The sequence below is a fragment of the Papio anubis genome, chromosome 19, assembly GCF_008728515.1.
Source record: "Papio anubis isolate 15944 chromosome 19, Panubis1.0, whole genome shotgun sequence".
NCBI lineage: Eukaryota > Metazoa > Chordata > Mammalia > Primates > Cercopithecidae > Papio > Papio anubis.
The window spans coordinates 50245746-50260240 of NC_044994.1; the positions used below are offsets into that span (position 1 = coordinate 50245746).

Here is a 14495-nt window from a genome sequence, read left to right on the forward strand (position 1 = left end):
TGTGCTCAGGCCACAGGAAAATGTCACCCTAGTAGTGAGAGAGACATTAAATATTTTACTCTACCAGCTGCTCAGAGCAAAGCAGCCTGGGGTGTATCCATTACTGCCTCTTTCAGATCTCCTGAAACATGTCACAAACCCCAAACTCTGGAATTTTGAATACAATATGAACAAAGCATCTTAGAGTTGGTATCTTTGCATAGTGAGTAAATGTGGGATTTTTCAGAATGATAAAGTGTTTTTGTTTATGGTGTTTGTTTTTTTGAGAAATAGAAATTGTCTTTATATCTGACACCTCTGCCACAATATCCAGTGTATATCTTGCCAGTAAGAGACACATTACACCGGCCAGCCTAAAATAGTCTCAGGTTGTTTACCAACAATGTGTAATTGTGCATTGGAGAACCCAGAGCTGAGCGTATTCATACATTCATGTTACACTCCCATCAGAATTGCCTTATTCAATGGTTCTAATGCTAGCATCCTACATAAATGGTAAAATTCATGCATTATATAACAACATCAACATTTGGAAAGGAAAAGATTATAACAGACGCTGAATCTTTTAATTTTTTCTCTACCAAGATAAAAAAAAATCCTTGATATGTGCTTGCTTCGGCAGCACATATACTAACATTGAAATAACGTAGACAAGATTAGCATGGCCTTTGTGCAAGGATGACAAAAGAATTCATGAAGCATTCCATTTGTAAAAATAAAAAAAAAAATTAAAACCCTTGATAAAATGTCCTGCGGTTTTGACAGTTTCACACTGACTGCTTAATTAAGTTAATTCTGGATTATGTGTGTTGACTGACTGATGTAGTCATTATCGGTGAATCCCAGGCTGGTCTCCCTTTCTGGTCAGCTGCCTGGCCTCACCTAAGTTTACATAGGCAAACTCCCAAAGGGAGCTTTTAACTTTTAACTGTTTAAAAAGCAGTTAGAGGTGATCAATATTCTAATTGTTTCCAGGTCTTGAAAACAGAGAATCCCATATTCTCGCCTGTTCTCTATAGAGTCACAACAGTGCGATTCCAATTCCATTCAGTCCCCAGCCATAACATAATTAACAGCGCAGCCCTGCCAGGGACAGACAGATGAGGAGGGCTTGCGTGCGCCCAGACACCAGGCTCCCTGCTGAACCATTTGAGCTTAAGTTATGTAGTTCATTATCCTACTTTACCCCTAAATACTTCAGGGATAGTCTCTCACATTCTCTTACATAACCACCGTAGAATTATCAACTTTAGACAATTTAACATGAACAATAACATTCACAGTTATCTAATAGTCTGATTTTGTCATTGACCCAATGATGTCAGTTATAGTATTATTTTTCCTCCAGCACAGGATCCAGTCTAGAATCAGGTGTTACTTTAAGTAGCCATGCCCTTTAATCTGAAACATTTCCACAACATATATATATATATATATTTGAGACTGAGTTTAGTTCTATCTCCCAGGCTGGAGTGCAGTGGCACGATCTTGGCTCACTGCAACCTCCACCTCCCGGGTTCAAGCTATTCTTGTGCCTCAGCCTCCCAAGTAGCTGGGATTACAGGTGGCCCCCACCATGCCCAACTAATTTTTATATTTTTAGTAGAGACAGGGTTTTACCATGTTGGCCAGGCTGGTCTCTAACTCCTGACCGCAGGCAATCTGACCACCTTGGCCTCTGAAGGGGTGGCCTGCCCCTCCAGACCTGTGGGCGTTTCTCGTTAGGTGGAACTAGAGACTTGAGAAAAGAAATGAGACACAGAGACAAAGTATAGAGAAAGAAAACGTGGGCCCAGGGGACCGGCACTCAGCACACAGAGGACATGCACTGGCACCAGTCTCCGAGTTCCCTCAGTATTTATTGATCATTATCTTTACCATCTTAGAAAAGGGAAGTGGCAGGATAATAGGATCATAGTAGGGTCTGCAGAAAGACGTATGAATAAAGATCTCTGTGACATAAGTTTAAGGAAAAGTGCTGTGCCTTGATATCCATATGTAAACATCTCCATAAACCTTTTTAGTGCATAAAGAGCAGCATTGCCGCTAGCATGTCCCACCTTGGCGTTGGGGGTAGGGTCACAGATTAACAGCATCTCAAATACAGAACAAAACGGAGTCTCTTATGTCTACTTCTTTCTATATAGACACAGTAACAGTCTGATCTCTCTTTCTTTTCCCCACAGGCCTCCCAAAATACTGAGATTACAGGCGTGAGCCACCACGCCCAGCCTCCACAACTTGTATTTGTCATTTACAACACTGACATTAAAAGATTATGGTATTCCTTCTCTCTCTCTCTCTCTCTTTTTAAACAGAACCTCCCACCTTTGGGCTTTCTCGGTCATTTCTTTGGGATTGAATTCAAGGTCTCTGTTCTTGCTGGAACATCACATAGGTGATGCTGTGTCCTTTCAGATGTGACATCTGGAGGCACATGAGGTCTCCGCCCCTTGTCGGTGATTGCATTTTGATTTTATACTTTGGTCATGTGGTCAACGTGTTGTTTGATTTCTCCACTGTATATATTTTTTGAACTTGTAATTTGTGGGGAGACACTTTTAAGACATCGCAAAGGTCCTGCTCCTTATCACAATTTCCTCCTAAACGTGACATTCATGGACGGTACTCCCCTGATCCAGTCTCTACTACAATGGCCAAGAAAGGACGATTTCACAGCACCCATTCCCTCCACGCATATTCGTCAGCCTGGGCATGCCGCTGTAAGCATAGCCTCCCTACTTTCCGCTTATTAGTTAGTAATCAATATGGATGTGTAAATTCCTATTTTTTTTCCAGTGGCATATAATTCCTTACTGTCTATAATTATTTTGGTGTCCACATGGTCCCTGGTTTGGCCAATAAAAGCACTTTCAAGCTAGCACCTGTGTCCTTGTGACAGGCTCCCGTCATTCTTTCAGCATGTCCATACCGTGTGACAATAACAAGATGTTCCAGGCTCAAGTTGTACCTCTCCTGCCCCAGCCTGTAATCAGCCATTTCTTCCGGTAGCCCTGGTTCCTTTGAATGGGAAATGATAATAGAGACCAAGATCTTGGCACTTGATGTGCTTGTTACTAGTGGGGTGGCTTTGCTTCTTGGTCCTTTGGTGGACAAGCTAAGTAAAAAAATATATATACACACACATACATGTACACTTATGCACACACGCATGCTACATGGGAATGCTTATACATGCATGCATTTCAGAAATCAGTTCATACCTATTCCTCCAATTCCAACTGATTCCCACAATGTTCTTTTCCCCCATCTCCCATTTCGTATCTATATGTTCCTTCTTTCTCAGTGAGAACCCTGGCTCTCCAAAACAATAACTCATTTGCTCAGTGCTAAAATACATCTAAAACTGTTTCAGAGTTGCTTTGCCAGTATCACTACATAAAGTATACCGTAAGAGTTTAACATTTCTTTGCAAGTGTCCCTCATCACCCAACTTTAGACAAGATGGAGCATATATCATAGAATACTGTGACAAGATGGAGCATGTATCATAGAATACTGTGCTCATAGCTCCCTGGATTATTTCTGTTTTTCCCCTCTTCACTGTGGTTATGGAATTCATTTGAAATACAGTTGGGTTTCTTCATTTCATGTTGCTCTCAGTTTTAGAGTTTCTCCTATCCCTATTACATATATACTGATATTTAAATATAACTTAAAAGAATAGGGATGGGGGTCTCACTGTGTAGCTCAGGCTGGTCTTGAGTGGGAGGAGCATTTGGTCCTCAGCTCAAACGATCCTCCCACCTCAGTCTCCCGAAGAGCTGAGATTATAGGCATGAGCCACCGAGTCTGGCCCTATCCTTGATTTAAATTTATGTTTGAATATGTAGGACATAGGCTCCCCAAAGCCAAAACTATGCAAAAGGGTGTCTTAGAAAAGTAACCTTCCTCACATAATCCCTTCTCCTTGTTCCCAGCCACCCTTTGTTGGTAATCGACTTTACTGTTTTCTGTTTATCCTTTCTGTGTGTTTTATAAAGATAAGAAGATAGGCCAGGCGCGGTGGCTCACTCACTCCTGTAATCCCAGCACTTTGGGAGGCTGAGGTGGGTGGATCACCTGAGGTCAGGAGTTCGAGACCAGCCTGACCAACATGGAGAAACCCTGTCTCTACTAAAAAAGAAAAATACAAAATTAGCCGGGTATGGTGGCGCATGCCTGTAATCCCAGCTACTTGGGAGGCTGAGGCAGGAGAATCACTTGAACTCGGGAGGCAGAGGCTGTGGTGAGCCAAGATTGTGCCATTGCACTCCAGCCTGGGCAACAAGAGCAAAACTCCGTCTCAAAAAAAAAAGAAAAAAAAAAAAGAAGATAGTTATATTTTTCCATATGTTTCATTTTTTCTTTTACAAAAGTAGAATATATATGTTCTTTTGCACTTTGCTTTTTCCACTTAGCAATATCTCCTATAATCACTAGAAGTCACTTCTCAGGCAACTGTTTGCAAGTAGAGAAATATTTATGTCTTATATAAATCATTTTCCTGGAAAACTTTTTAAAGAAATCCATAGGCCGGTCATGGTGGCTCACGCCTGTAATCCCAGCACTTTGGGAGGCTAAGGCGGGAGAATCACGAGGTCAAGAGATTAAGACCATCCTGGCCAACATGGTGAAACCCCATCTCTACTAAAAATACAAAAATTAGCCGGGCGTGGTGGCGTGCCCCTGTAGTCCCAGCTACTCGGGAGACTGAGGCAGGAGAATCACTTGAACCTGGGAGGTGGAGGTTGCAGTGAGCTGAGATGGCGCCACTGCACTCCAGCCTGGGCGACAGAGTAAGACTACTCCATCTCAAAAAAAAAAAAAAAAAAAAGAAATCCATAGATCCCACCATGGCTTGCTTCCCTTTCTTTCTCTGTTTTCCAAGACAGAAGTCTTCATCTACCACCCTAGGTCCTTAAAGTCTAGCTTTCCTTAACTGGGGTAAATTACTGCAGTAAATTTATCAACCTCTAGGCAAGATATTTATGACTCCAGGGACCTTCCCTAGGCAAAATTTCAATCTAAGGTGGTAGCTCCAATAGTAGCAACTAAGTAAATATTCACTGAAAATTTTTCAAAAATCACCTTGTGAACCTTTAATCCCTGACAGATAATCTGGTAACTCATGGCAAGTGGTTATCAAAGAAACCAGGAAGGGCTGGGTGTGGTGGCTCACGGCTGTAATCCCAGCACTTTGGGAGGCCGAGGCAGGTGGATCATGAGGTCAGGAGATGGAGACCATCCTGACTAACACAATGAAACCCCATCTCTACTAAAAATACAAAAAAAAATTAGCCGGGCATGGTGGCGGGAGCCTGTAGTCCCAGCTACTCTACTCGGGAGGCTGAGGCAGGAGAATGGTGTGAACCCGGGAAGCGGAGCTTGCGGTGAGCAAAGATTGCGCCACTGCACTCCAGCCTGGGCAACAGAGTGAGACTCAGTCTTAAAAAAAAAAAAAAAAAAAAAAAAAAAAGTTATTTGGATGACTCAGAACAGGCCACCATCACTGTCAGGAAACTCCTAGTCCTGCCCCGTGCAAGCCAACTGCCAACTGCAGCTTAATTGTCTCTGACTGGCAGTTGCTACCACTCTCCTACCATTCCCATCATGTAGGAGAGCTGCTAGAAGGTCCACTCACTTTGTCACTAGCACCCAAGTTCAAAGGCACTAGAAAGAAGCTATCACTCCAAACCCTCTACACACCAGCAAGAAGGAGGTTGGTACTGCAGTACCTGGATATTCCAAGTTGGCTAATCTCTCCAAATCTCTCCAAGATACAAAGATTGGGGGGGGAGGAAATGACTAAAAATTATCCTCCCACATACTGATTTTAATTCCCGGTAGAAAGTCAAAGATGAATTCAGTACAGTAATATCATGATTAACAAAGTCTCAGGATTAACATTGCATAAACACAATCACTCAAGGACAATGCCTGGGTGGATGAGATACTTGAGTAGCTTCTGCTTCTACCTGTCCTAGATCCAGCAGAGGGAAAGGGCCTGACCCTAAGGCCCTGCCAGCTGGGAACAGAGCCTGCAGCCCCAGAGATGCCTGAGGAACCCCCTCTGTGGCCAGCCCATCTCCACCTTCGCCTTGCTCTTCCACCTTCACCAAACTGAACATGGTTTCTTTTAAGGGAAAGAGCAGTTAGTGGCTTCCACAAGATCCAGTCTAAGAGTAATGCACCTTCTGGCACTTAACCCGAACCTCCTGCAACCTCTTCTCATCTTCATGAAGCTTCTGACAAGGAAATGTGGCTATACTATATCCTCCTCTTTGTTCACCAAGGCAATAAGGAAGATACTTTTTATTTTTTTATTTAAGATGGAGTTGGTTGGGTGCGGTGGCTCACGCCTATAATTCCAACACCTTGGGAGGCCGAGGTGGGTGGATCATGAGGTCAGGGGCTGGAGAGCAGCCTGGCCAACATGGTGAAACCCCGTCTCTACTAAAAATACAAAAATTAGCCAGGCATGGTGGTGCGCGCCTGTAGTCCCAGCTACTCCAGGAGGCTGAGGCAGGAGAATCGCTTGAACCCAGGAAGCAGAGGTTGCAGTGAGCCGAGATTGCACCACCGCCCTCCAGCCTGAGCGACAGAGTGAGACTCTGTCTCAAAAAACAATAAGATAAAATAAAATGAAGCCTTGGATGGAGTGCAAACTGTCTGAGAAATCCTTTGAGACTGTGTGGTAGTAGGAATATGAAGTAGAAAAACCGGCTATTCTGATTCCTGTAGCAGTAGCCATTCCTAACCCTGTAAGTAGGGGTATTCATTGTATGGCTCTGCATTGACAGACTTGAGCTTTGAGGGGTATTGATAAGGTCTGATTTCCTGGGACAATGTTAATGTTGGGACTTCGACAGAAGAAGGTGCAGGTGCCTGTCCAGTTAGTGGGGAGGCAGATATAGGTTGATGTTCCTCATAAGAAGAATATGCCTTGGCTGGGTAGACATTTAGAAATTTACTCTGGGGGCTTTTAAAGGAATAGGGCACACCATTTTTTCTTTACTATTTCTATCTCTCTTTTTTGACTTCTTCATTGTCTCTTTCTCTCTTTCTGTCTGACACCCTCTTTTTCTCTCTGTCTCTTCCCCCCCCCCCACCTTTCTCTTTCTCTCTTTCCTTTCTGCTGCCACTGCCAGCTGCTTATGCTGCTGTTCTCCCTTCTCCTTCCCCTTTTTGATGGCTCTGGCAGTGTAAGACTGACACCTTCTTCGGTTTTTGCACTGCATGCAGTAACTCCATGATTTCCTTGTGGTATTTAATGGGGGTTCCTCGAGGTTAGGAACTCCCTTTCTTTCCACACCGCAGCATGGGCATGTAGGATTAGATAAGCATACTTGCTATCTGTATACACATTTATTCTTTTTCCCTTTCCCAGTTCTAAGGCTCAGGTAAGTGCCACTAGTTCTGCTAACTGGGCACTGGTCCTGGGGGGAAAAGGCTTACTTTCAAATACGGTTACATCACTAACTATGGCATAACCTGCCCTTGGTATCCCATTCTCCACAAATGAGCTTCCATTGGTATATAGGTTAAGGTCAGGATTAGCTAAGGGGACTTCTAAGAGACGATCTCGGGCGGCATAAGTCTGGACTATAATTTGTTGTCAGTCATGCTTGATTGGTTCCCCATCCTCTGGGAGAAAAGTGGCAGGGTTGAGGGCCACGCACGTGTGTATTTGAAGCACTGGTCCCTCAAGGAGTAGCGCCTGGTATCTAAGTAGGTGGTTATCTAATAGCCATAAACTTCCTTTGGCACCTAGTATGCCATTTACATCATGACTAGTCCAGACAGTGAGATCCTTTCCTTGTGTTATCTTGATAGCCTCTGACACTAAGACAGCTAGTGCTGCAACTACCCTTAAACAGTGAGGCCAGCCTTTTGCTACTACAACAGTTTCCTTACTTAGGTATGCCACTAGTTGTGGGGTTCTCCCACGAGTCTGAGGAGGGACTCCAAGAGCTATCCCTGCTCTCTCTGTGACACATAAAGAGAAGTTTTGTCCTGTGGGAAGGTTTAAAGCTGGAGCTTGTACTAGGGCCTGCTTTAAGGTTTTGAAGGCTGTTTCTGCCTCTGGTCCCCATTCTACCAGATGAATATTTGCCCTCTGGGTTTCCTTGATTAGAGGATAGAGGGGCCTGGCTATCTCGCCAGGGATCCATAGTTGGCAAAATTCCAAGGAACCCCTGCAACTGTTTTAATGTCTTAGGGCAAGGATAAGCCAGTATAGGCTGTATTCATTCCTTGCTGAGGGCCCTGGTCCCTCCGGCTAAGATTAGGCCTAGATATTTGACCTGCTGTAGGCAAAGCTGGGCCTTCGACCTAGACACCTTGTACCCTTGATTAGCTAGAAAGGTCAAGAGATCTAGAGTAGCCTGCTGGCATGAGGCTTCTGAACTGGTAGCCAAAAGTAAATCATCCACATACTGAAGGACCAGAGCACCTGGACTTGAGAGTGGCCTAGATCTTGGGCCAGTGCCTGACCAAACAGATGAGGGCTATCCCAAAATCCTTGGGGCAAGATTGTCCACGTAAATTGGGACGTGTGGTCTGTGGGATCCTCAAAGGCAAAGAGAAACTGGGAGTCAGAGTTCAGGGGAATACAGAAAAAGGCATCCTTGAGGTCCAGAACAGTGAACCGTTCTGCTTCCTCTGGCATTTGAGAAAGCAAGGTATAGAGGTTGGGTACAACTGGATATAGAGGAATTACTGCCTCACTGATGTGTCTAAGATCTTGCACTAGTCTCCACTGACCGTTTGGTTTTTGTACTCCTAAAATTGGGGTGTTGCAGGGATTGCTGCATTTCCTTACTAAGCCTCGAGCTTTTAAATGTTTAACAATATCCTGTAATCCTTTATGAGCTTCAGGCCTTAAGGGATATTGCCTTTGATAAGGAAAAGTGTTGGGATCTTTTAACCTGATTTGGACTGGGCGGGCATTTTTTGCCCTTTCAAATTGTCCTTCCAATGCCCAGACTTTAGGGTTGATTCCCTCCTCAAGCAGGGGACAACAAATGGGTAACTTGTTCCCTATATTCATGTAGAAAATAGCTTCAGCCTTGGCTAATATATCCCTTCCTAACAAAGGTGTGGGGCTTTCAGGCTTAACAAGAAAGGCATGTGAAAGAGCAGTCTCCCAATTACAGCTGAGTAGGTGGGAGAAACACCTCGTTAGAGGCTGTCCCAGGATTCCTCGGATAGTAATGGACCTTGAGGACAGTCATCCAGGACAGGAGATTAATACTGAGAAGGCCATGCCAGTGTCCAGGAGGAAGTCAATTTCCTGGCCCTCAATGGTTAAACATACCCGGGGCTCAGTGAGGGTGGTGACATGAGCTGGCGCTTGCCCCGGGCACCCTTAGTCCTGTTGTTGGAGCATCTGGTTGGGGGCTTCTGACCCAGAGAACCCTCATCCTCTGGGGCAGTGCACCTTCCAGTGATTGCCTCGGCATAGTGGACAGGGACGAGGGGGCAGCTTGTTTCTCATTGGACAATCTTTTTTAAAGTGTCCTAGTAAACCACGCTGATAACAAAGCCTACCGGGTGATTGGCCTGCTCCATTTTCTGTCCTCTCTGAACCACCAAGGTTTGTTTGTCTGAGAGCCATGACTAAGGCTGTGGCCTTTCTCTGATCTTGCTTTTCCTTTTGGGCCTGTTCCTCTTGGTCCCTATTATGGAACACCAATGTTGCCAGGTTTAATAATGCCTCCAAATTTCGTTCAGGGCCCAGGGCTTGCTTTCGGAGCTTTCCCCTGATATCTGCAGCTGATTGGGTAATAAATTTATCTTTTAGAATCAAGTGACCCTCAATTGATTCAGGTGACAGGGGAGTATTTTTCTTTCTTTTTTTTTTTTTTTTTTTTTGAGGCAGTCTGTCTGTCGCCCAGGCTGGAGTGCGATGGCTGGATCTCCAGCTCACTGCAAGCTCCTGCCTCCCGGGCTCACGCCATTCTCCTGCCTCAGCCTCCCGGATAGCTGGGACTGAAGCCCGCCACCTCGCCCGGCTTCGTTTTTTATTTTTAGTAGAGGCGGGGGTTTCACTGTGTTGGCAGGATGGTCTCGATCTCCTGACCTGCGTGTCGCCGTCTCGGCCTCGGTGCTGGGATTACAGGCTTGAGCCACCGCGCCCGGCCAGGGGAGTATATTTTCTTAAGGCCTCCCGTAGCCGCTCGAGGAAGGCAGAAGGATTTCTTCGCTTTCCTGAGTTATGGTGGACATCATTGAATAATTGATGGCTTTTTTCCTAATTCTCCTTAGTCCTTCTAGAACACAGGTCAGCAGATGTTTACGACTCCAGTTCCCATGATCTGAGTCGAGGTCCCAGTGGGGATCCATACTGGGGATGGCTTGCTGACCGGTAGGAAATTTATCCCTTTCTTCAGCTGTCATTCTATCATTTACTTGACTAAGATACCAGGTATCTCCAAACTCTCAGGCTGCAGCTAAAACCGCATTCTTTTCATTAAAGGCCAGGGTTTGATCTAACAGTAGCATGACATCTCTCCAAGCGAGGTCGAAGGTTTGCCCTAGACCTGTAGGACATCTATGTACCTATCAGGGGATCATCTGAAAACTTCCCAAGGTCTGCCTTGATCTGCTTTAAATCAGAGAGGGAGAAGGGGACGTGTACCCGGGCTGGGCCAAATTCCCCTCCCTCTACAGCTTGAAGGGGACATAACCAATAGCCCTGGGGGTTTTGTGGTCCTTTGGATATTTCTTTGCTTATTTCCTTCTGGGCAGGGGAGATTAGAGGAAGATTATCATTTATAGGAAGGGGAGCTATAGGGAGGCTAGGATATGGGGGTAAGCTGAGAGGTCCTCCTGTGGGATGTAAATTGTAAGCTTTGCAAGGTTGTGTATTCTCCCTCCATAAAAAGAAAGCTTGGACATAAGGTATTTCACTCCATTTGCCTTCCCTCTTACAGAAAAGGTCAAGCTGCAGGATAGAATTGTAATTTGTACTTCCCTCAGGTGGCCATTTTTCCCCATCAGAGAGAATATTGGGGCCAAGCCATAGTGCAGAAAAAAATGAGCCACCTCTTTTTCAGGGTTTGCAGGTCAAATTGGTCCCAATGGCTTAGGATGCATTTCAAGGGTGAGCCTGTTGACGCCTGAGTGTTTCCCATCTGAAAGACAAAACCGCCCGTGGTTTTGGTTTGTTTTGTTTCTCCCCCTACCCAAGAACCCGCAAGGATCCCTGGACCCTGCTGATCAGAATAGTTGCGCTCACTGACACAGCAGCAGAAACAACTGCCCAAGGACCCACAACGGTCCCTGGACCCTGCTGATCGGAAGAGTTGTGCTCACTGACGCAGCAGCAGAAACACTAGTTTTCCTCCTAGACCACGTGGAGGACCGAGGAAGGTTGGATTTAGTGGCTCTTACCGACACATTCTCGAAAACCTGCACCTTGCCTGTCCTCCTAGACCACAAAGAGGACTGAGAAAAATCAGATTTAGTGGCCCTTGCCGACGCATTCTCAAAAACCTGTTAGAGTCCTAAGCATTGTCCTGTTAGTATTGGGACTTTACCCCTGTCCTATGAAGATGTTGTGCCCCAAAAATCAAGTGGAGGCCATACCCTGAGGGAGGGAAGGGATCTCCGGGGTTGGAAGAGTGGCACCGTTTGTCCTCACTTATATGAATAGGAAGGATACAATTTCTGAGGCTCCCCATATCCTAGCTTCAGGAATAGCTTTTGTTAGGCCTGCTTGTCTGAGAAGGGATCCTAAAATTCCAGGTAGTCCCCCCTACAACGGGGCTTTGGGCAAAAATTATGTCTTTCTGATTGGTGAGCCCAGGTGCCTAAAGAAGGTAACAGAGTCCTGGAGTTTACACTAGAAGTCGTTCTTATAGGAGAAAATAGAAAAGCACCAGAGACAGGGAGTGATTTTTAGAAGCAGGACTAGCCTCGGAGAAGAGAGACGAGAGGAAGTTTGTCTGGCAGGCATTAGGACCCAGGGGTGCAAGGGTCAGGATAGATAGGCTAGATGGGCGAGTCTCACTTGGGTGACATGCCTTTGACAGTTCTGCTCATGGCCGCGGGGTCAACCAACTTGTTGTCGGGACCCCGGAGCTGCATGGCTTTCCTCTCTGTCAACCCTCGGCTCAGCCCAGAAGTACAGGAAAAGCGGAAGCTGGTTCTAGGCAAATTTATGCTCCCAACTCCAAAGAGTCAGGGGTTGTTAGAGAGCCCTTTCCCAGAAAGCCTGACACCCGTGTCTTTAGCCCAGCGGCTGCGCTAGTCACTTTTAACTGGCCGACAGGTGCCCGGTATTTAGCCCCCGAAATTCTAAGGAAAAATAGGACAGAATAGCAAGCGAAAGGGGTCCGTTAGTGCCCACCACTTGGCGATAGTAAATGTCCCACTGCTTGGAGGAGGTGCTGAGAGCGAGGGCTGCTAGCATGTTGTCACCTCTCATTATCACACAATAAGTACTCAATGTATGGGTTTTAATGACCAAGTAAGTAAATTTAAGAAAGTTTGGAAAACTTTCTCTTCCTCTGACACAATTCTTCTCTTGTTGTAGTTGTTGTTGTTTGTGATGAAGCTTTGAAAAATTTCTTTTTCCATAATATAAACATGTCAGTCTTTCCCTTTAGCTCCTTCTTCCACTCCTCCTTCACTGTGCTAAAGAGATACTGAGTTCTTCCAGATTTTTGCTTAGCTGCGTAGTTTCCGAACTCAACAGACTCTCCATGTAGGTAGTTCCTGCACAGGGCTTTCCTGTCACTGGATCTATGACTTTTCCAACTTTGAAAACATTCTTGGCCAGTTCATGTTTCACATGCTTCCTTCATGGGACAGGTAAAGCTCTGAGAAGCATGATATCCCCAGCTGTGCAAGGCCATCATGAACAAAGGAGGCTTTCCACTTATTATAATACTTTAATAAATAGGGATCCGGAACAGGCGTGGTCACTCTTGCTTTAGCAGTCTTTTGCATTTTTGTCCCAATCACCTTTCCCGACGAACTAGAGACATGTGGCTTTGGTCACCTCCGCCATGACTGTGCAGCCACCTGATCCAGGGAGTCCTTCCTTCCTTCCTTCCTTCCTTCCTTCCTTCCTTCCTTCCTTCCTTCCTTCCTTCCTTCCTTCCTTCCTTCCTTCCTTCCCTCCCTCCCTCCCTCCTTCCTTTCTTCCTTCCTTCCCTCCTTCCTTCCTTCCTTCCTTCCTTGTCTTGTTCTGCAGCCCAGGCTGCAGTGCGGTGGTGCAATTTCAGCTCACTGCAACCTCCCCCTCCTGGGTTCAAGTGATTCTCCTGCCTCAGCCTTCCCAGTAGCTGGGATTACAGGCTCCCGCCACCACACCTGGCTAATTTTTATATTTTTAGTAGAGATGGGGTTTCACTATGTTAGGCAGTCTGGTCTCAAACTCCTGGCTTCAAGTGATCCACCTGCCTTGGCCTCCCAAAGTGCTAGGACTACAGGTGTGAGCCACCATGCCTGGCCTGACACTATTCTTGGATTAACTTTTCACTTTCAGTTGTCAAAAAGCAGAAAATAAGCGTTGGTGAGGCTGTGGAGGAGTTGAAACACTTTTGCACTGCCAGTGGCAATATAAAATGGTGCAGCCACTATGGAAAATAGCATAACGGTTCCTCAAAAAATAAACATAGAATTACCATTGGATCTAGCAATCCCACTTCTGGGTATATACCCAAAAGAATTGAAGGCAGGAATCTGAGCAGATAGTTATACAGTAGACCCATGTTCACAACAGCGATATTCACAAAAGCAAAGACGTAGAAACAATCCAAATGCTATCTGATAACTAGATACACAAAATGTGGCATAGAGACAAGGAACTATCATTTGGCCTTAAAAAGGGAATCCTGGCACATGCATCCTACGACATGGATAAACCTTAAAGACATTATACTAAGTAAAATAAACCAGTCACAGAAGGACACATGCTGTATGATTCCACTTATATGAGGAATGCAGAGTAGGCAAATTCAGAGACAGAAAGTAGGATGATGGTTGCCAAGGGTTGGGAGTTGTTTTATGAGTGCAGAGCTTCAGTTGGAGAAGATGAAGAAGTTCTGGAGGTGGACAGTGGTGATGGTTGCACAACCATGTGAATGCCCTGAAAGACACTGAAGTGTACAATTAAAAATGGTTGGGTCAGGTGCAGTGGCTCGTGCTTGTAATCCCAGCACTTTGGAAGGCCAAGGCAGGCAGATAACAAGGTCAGGGGTTCGAGACCAGCCTGGTCAATATGGTGAAACCCCATCTCTACTGAAAATACAAAAAAATTAGCCAGGCGTAATGGTGGCTACCTGTAGTCCCAGCTACTTAGGAGGCTAAGGCAGGAAAATCGCTTGAACCTGGGAGGTGGAGGTTGCAGTGAGCCAAGATCGTGCCACTGCACTCTAGCTTGGGTGACAGAGCAAGATTCCATCTCAAAAAAAAAAAAAAGGGTTAAGACTGAGCGCAGTGGCTCACACTTGTAATCCCAGCACTTTGGGAAGCTGACTGAA

The 14495-nt window shown here is 45.5% G+C and overlaps 1 protein-coding gene and 1 non-coding gene across 5 annotated transcripts in view; one reads left to right on the top strand and one right to left on the bottom strand.

Annotated features, from left to right (window-relative positions):
* ATP8B1 (ATPase phospholipid transporting 8B1) overlaps window positions 1-14495 on the bottom strand; it is a 158063-nt gene that overhangs the window by 105912 nt on the left and 37656 nt on the right. The window lies entirely within an intron of this gene.
* LOC116271594 lies at window positions 607-713 on the top strand. Its single transcript, XR_004180206.1, has one exon. It is a non-coding gene; the product is annotated as a U6 spliceosomal RNA (small nuclear RNA).